Genomic DNA, 6,000 nt, shown 5'->3' with positions numbered 1-6,000 from the left:
TGACAGTGGCCAGTGCCAGGTTCCCCAGAGGGAATGAACAGAGCAGGGAATCATCAAGTGATCCATCCCCTATTTCCCATTCCCAGCTTCTGGCAAACAGAGGCTACAGGCACCATCCCTGCCCACCCTGGCTAACAGCCCTTGATGGATCTATCCACCATAAACTTATTTAATTCTTTTTTGAACCCTATTATAGTCTTGGCCTTCACTACATCCTCTTGCAAGGATTTCCACAGGTTAACTATGCAACTGCCCTGAATTTACCCCCCCCTCCCCAGGTTGTATATGGAAAAGAGGATGAGGATGAGGAGAGCCATGATGTGTCTGTCACTGGCTGGTGCCTCAGTTTCCTCTAGGCAGCAGTGCTGCAGGCGCCTTTGGTCTGTGCCCATGCAACTGTGTCTGGGGAAGGGGAAGTAGAGGCTCAGGCTTCCCAGCGCCACGCCCCACCCCCAGCAGCTGGGGAATCCAGGCCAAATGTAACCCTGGTAGATGGGCTGGGATTAGCCTGGGCTGGAGTAGGGCTGGGGAGAAATTGGGAGGGAGACAGACGCACCTCCTATGAGGGAAGATCCTCCCATTCCCTGCCAACCCCCTTCACTCCTTGCAGCATAGCACCCCCTAGCGTTTCTTTCTCTGTCATGGGAGCTGTCTGCTGCCTGCTTCTCCCTTAGCATGGTCTCTTCCCATCCTTGGGCACTGGCATTGCCCATCCTGTGCAAACAGGCAGGCCCTGGTGTGCCCCATGGCACTGCTCTGCAATTCTGGGGGCAGCTGTTGGATGGAGCCATATCAAAATATGGGAGTGGGCAAGGCTGGGGACCAGGACTCCTGGGTTCTCCCCTCACATGTGGGAGGGGAGTGGAGGTTAGGTTGTAGATTGGGGGAGGGGCAGGGCTGGGATCCAGGGATACTGCTTTTTGTGGTTTTCTCCACCTCCTTCAGCTGCCTTGGTCCTTTCAGTGTGTTTCTTGTTCCAAATTCATTTGCTGACTTGTGTAACTCACCCCAGAGGTGGCTGCATCTCAGTGTTCGGTGAGGCACCCTTGGCTGCATCACCTCCTAACCACGTCTCTCTCCCCTTTTGGGTGACCTGGCAGCACTCAGCAAACATCCACAAGATCATGGGGCACTTTGAGCACTGGGCAGGCAGGGGCCAGGTGCCCAGCCCTCCCTCCAGAGAATGGGAGCCAGCACCCCCTACTTTTTACAGGGATTAAAAAGGGGCAAAGGGGGGCAAATCAGAGGAGAGGGTGGCCAGGATCTGAGCAGGGGGCGGAAATTGACTGGTCTGGGGGTCAAGCAGCTGTAGGCAGAGTTAGGAGAGGGACTGAAGGGTAAAGTCGGGGGGGGGGAGGAGCCAGAGTTAAGCCCAGAGGGAGGCGCTGCCAGAGGGTTAAATCCTGGCACAGGCAGGGGCTGAGGGGTAACAGTTATCCCGGTGGGCTGAGACTCCAGTGTTTGCAAACATGGGTGGGGGGAGCAGAGGGCTTTTTTATTTCCCCTCTCACAGGCAGCACCTCTCAGCATGGGCTTCCCAGGGCTGGGCTCTTAAAGGCACAAGTATCTCACTGCCTAGACACTGCAGCTCCTCTCTGATGTAACCTATTGAGGTGCTGCAGTAGGAGACTCAATTCAGTGAAACTGGGCATTCCGTATACGCCCCCCAGTCATGGGGCAGTGCACCCTCTTCACCAAATGTCCCCAACACCCCCTCCCTCAATGGTCAGGTAGTTACATGCAGTGCTGCCAATGTTGTCATTATTTGGAAATTTGAATGGAAATTGAAACGTTAACACACTTTAAAAGCAGATACAATGTATGAAAACTACTTGTACCTGAGAAAGTAAAATAGGTTTGGAAAGTCTGGACAAAGCCGGGTTTCCTCACCCAGCTGTTGTGTTTGCTGGCAATGTTGGCCAACCTTAGAATTTCAAATGATGATTTGTAAGCGAGGTGTGAATGAGCTCTCCCCTGACAGCTACTGATGACCAGGGTTGGGAGTAGGCTTTGGGACCAGACTGTATTTACATGAACTCACCTACTCTGCCGAGGTATCCAGCGGACAGAGCTGGGCTGCCTCTGCTCTAGGTGCCTGGAGGAGGGAAGGTGTGTGGGGCTCCAGCCTGGGACTCTTCCTCCCTCCTGCCAAGACCTGACTATTAATCGTTATCCTGGCACTCTTTTCTTCAAGTGCCATGTGAGCCAGAGGAAAAGTGTGGTAGGAAGCACAAGGGCCAAGCTTGTGAACATCAGGTGCAGCAGCAAGAATCCCAACTATCAGGGTAGCAAGTTCTAGAGCCCTAGCCCATTGTAGCCATCCCAGCCAAAGACCTGGCTCTGGGAGGTGTGAGTCACCCAGCAGGAGGGGAAAGATTCACTCTTACACAGCTGGAGACAGGGAAGTTGAACTCTGGGTCATTACCACAAGCATGGGTGGCAAGTTTGTAGAAATTTTGGTGGTGCCCAGAACCTGCCCCCCAACTCCGCCCCCCAAACTCCACCCCCACCTGCCTAAGGCTCTGGGAGGGGGTTTTGGGGGGGAGGTCTGGGGTGCAGATCCTGGGCTGGGGATTAAGGTGCAGGAGGGGTGCAGGGTGCGGGATGGAGTTTGGGTGCTGAGTGCAGGCTCCAGGCTGGGGCAGGGGGTGGGGTTGTAGGAAGGGGTGAGAAGTGCAGGCTCTGGGAGGGAGTTTGGGGATAGGAGGGAGTGCCAGGGCTGAAGATGAGGGATTCATGCTGCGGCGGGGCTCAGGACTGAGGCAGAGGATCAGGGTGCAGAGGGATGAGGATTGGGGCTCAGGGCAGCCTGCCTTGCCATTAGTAGTGGGTGGGCACTAGGACCCCGGGGGAAGCAGACAGCAGTTCTGCCCAGAATTGCTCTACTCTAGCAGCAGGAGCAGGCACATGCTGCTTTTGTCAGGCAGGGACGCAGCGCAGCGGGGGGGGGGACATGCAGGGGGAGGGGTGGCAGGCAGGGGCCCGGGCCAGGGGAAGAGACCCAGCTCCAAATATTGCTGGAGCAGGGCCCCCAGCCCTGAATATTCCTGGAGCCCGAGCACCGCAAATGTATATAACCTGTCGCCTATGACCACAAGCCAACACAAGGTCCCACCGAGATTTGAACTCAAATTACAGGATTTAGAGTCCTGAGTGCTGCCCATTACACCATGGGACCAGCTTGTGCTGCCTTCTCTGCACATCGGTGACCTTCATGGGGCTGGCTTGTATAAGGGGGCTCTTGCCCCTTTACTAAAACTTAATGTGTTTGTGGGGGGAGGGGTTGATTGGTTAGTTCCCAGCACCAGTAGAAGGGGGAAGGATCAATTGGAAATCAGGACCCTGAGACAATGGGGAGAGGCCAAAGCTCCAAGTTAGCTGCACTGACAGGCCAGGCAGTGTAATGAGGGAGTCACCAGGCAGGGGGTCCCATCCTCCCTGTGAGCTGGAACTGCCTGGGTGAGAGTGGGGCAGAGCTAAGGAGAGAGCAGGAGCCTGAGAAGAGCAGGGAGCAGAGCTGTATAGGTGTAGTGTCAGAAACTGCTGTATGTAGGAATTTGCAACCTGTAGCAGTTACTGATATCTGAGGTTGTTCTTATTTACTGACTTTTCCTAATTGGCTAAAACTTGACAGTGGTTTATCTGGCAAAGACCAGTCCCTGGCCCCTTGGTCCAGACATCCTCCTTCATATCAGGCTAGGGTGACCAGATGTCAAAGATAAAATATCGGAATGTAGGGGGCAGAGCAAGAAAATAAGCCGGAGGGCCCCCCCGCCGCCAACCGGCAGTGGCACAGCCCCATCTCTAACCAACTCTCGGCTCCAACCCCCGCTGCACCCCCAGCTCCCCGATCCCCTCCCTCCAGGGCCCAGCCTGGGCTCCAAGCTCTGCAGCCGAGCCATGATGCGGCCTCTCCTGCAGCTCCCGGGAAAGGGATGAACCAGGCAGCTCCCGACAGGAGTATGTCCGCCATATGTGTGTCTCCGCCCCCCGCCCACCTGGGCCCTGCCTGCTCCACGCTGCCCCCTGCCCCACTACGCTGCCCTGCAGACTGCAGGGCTGGAGCAGCTTCCACGCTGCGTTCCTGGCCATGGCCATGGCCCGTGTGCAAACCTGGGAGGGACGAAGAATACCGCGTGCTTAGGGAAGAGGCAGTGCCAGGGCGAGGATTTGGGGAGGGATCCAATGGGGGAATGAGAGGGCGGAGTTGGGGGGTGCAAGTATCCCTCCAGTATGCCTGTGTGCCAGAGAAGAGGGCAAAGTTATTTGTTTGTCCAGGGTCCCGACCAAACATCGGTCGGGATGCAGGACAAACAAGAAAATATCAGGACAGTCCCGATAAAATCGGTACGTCTGGTCACCCTACATCAGGCTTCAAGTTGAGAATCATTTCCCATTCCCGCTTTCTGGGAGAGGAGACTTTTAAACGCGCTCTCTGTGCGACTGCAAATGGCTAAGCAAAGAGAACAAACCCCAAATCCCCACTGTGCTTTGGGAGCCAGGTTTGCAGTGGGAATTCTGTAGTTCAGATGAGTTCACACCTGGTCATTGTGATTCTTTACCAGTTTCTCTGGCATTGGGGCAATTTTTCATTCACAGCTGTGATGGCTGAGTGGTTAACATGTGGGAGCTGAAGTCTAATAGGGTTTTCCTGTGCAGATCTGAATCCTGCTCACAGCATCGCCTGTGTTTTAGCCAGTCTCTCACCCGGGCAACACCTCTGTATAACCCCCTGAGATGCTCTCAATTCTCTCTCACCTCAAGAAAATCCTGTTCTGTTCCTTACATAGAGATCCCTGGAGCATTACCTCACACTGTGTCCCTGAGGTGTCAGGCAAACTCTCAGCCTCTGACACTCACCTGGTGCCCCATGGATCAGCCATAGCCCTGGTTCTGCTCCTCTCTCTAGAGTGTGAAGGAAGCCTAGTCAGCGACTCCATGGGAGCTACGGGGCTGAAGAACCAATAGAGAAAAAATAGGTGCTCAGCACCCACTGGCAGCCAGCTCCCTCCCCCCACTACAGGCCTTGCTGACAAGCTCCTCCTCTTCCCCTTCAGCACCTCCCACTTGCCAGTGATCAGCTGTTCAGTGGAGTGCAGGAGGCACTGGGAGGGGAGGGGGAGGAGCAGGGATGGGAAGAGGTGGGAGAGGGAGAGGAATGGTGCAAGCCGGGAAGAGATGGGACAGGATGGGGTGGAGGCTTGGGGGAAGGGGTGGGGCTGGGGAGGAAAGGGGGGATTTGTCCCAGACCCCAGACCCCTCTAGGGCTGGCCCTGAACGGAAGCAGTGACTATCACAGCGATAATAAAACTGACCAGCATTGCGAGGGAGACTGAGGGAGATCCAGACTCATCAGGTTTCTTCTCTCTCCCACGGTGAGCCAGACACTGCTCTCTCCTGGCTCTCACTCTAGCAGCTGGATACCAAGGAGCCATTTCCCCACAGGAAGTGCATTGAGTGTCCCTGTGGTGCTGGGGGGGCTGGCTCTTCTGCTGGCTCTGGGGCTGGCAGGGGGACTGATGTCTGCACAGACTTTCAGCTGCCAGCCTGGAGGGGGCACTTGGGACCTTACGAGACTGGCTCAGTGAAGATGCGGGGCTGACAGAGCAATACAGACGCCCTCCAGAGCACGGAGCAGCATCCACCCATGCAGCCAGGCAATGAGCTTTTCCCACAGCCTGGAGCCGAGGGGGAGGCGGCAACTGCTGTTCCAGCTGCTTGGGGACAGGCTCTGTCAGCCAACAGATACTTCTTAGGGCTAGTCTACACTAGGGGAGGGGATCGATCTAAGATACACAACTTCAGCTACGTGAATAACGTAGCTGAAGTCAAAGTATCTTAGATCAAGTTACCTACCGTCCTCATGGCACGGGATCGACGTCTGCGGCTCCCCCTGTCGACTCCACTGCCGTCGTTTGCATTGGTGGAGTTCTGGAGTCAACAGGAGCGCGTTCAGGGTTCGATACATTGCGTCTAGATGAGACGCGATATGTAGGTCCC

Source organism: Gopherus flavomarginatus, chromosome 13 (assembly GCF_025201925.1).
Source record: "Gopherus flavomarginatus isolate rGopFla2 chromosome 13, rGopFla2.mat.asm, whole genome shotgun sequence".
NCBI classification, from domain to species: domain Eukaryota; kingdom Metazoa; phylum Chordata; order Testudines; family Testudinidae; genus Gopherus; species Gopherus flavomarginatus.
The sequence above is the reverse complement of the archived record's forward strand: the minus strand, read 5'-3'. Positions refer to the sequence as shown.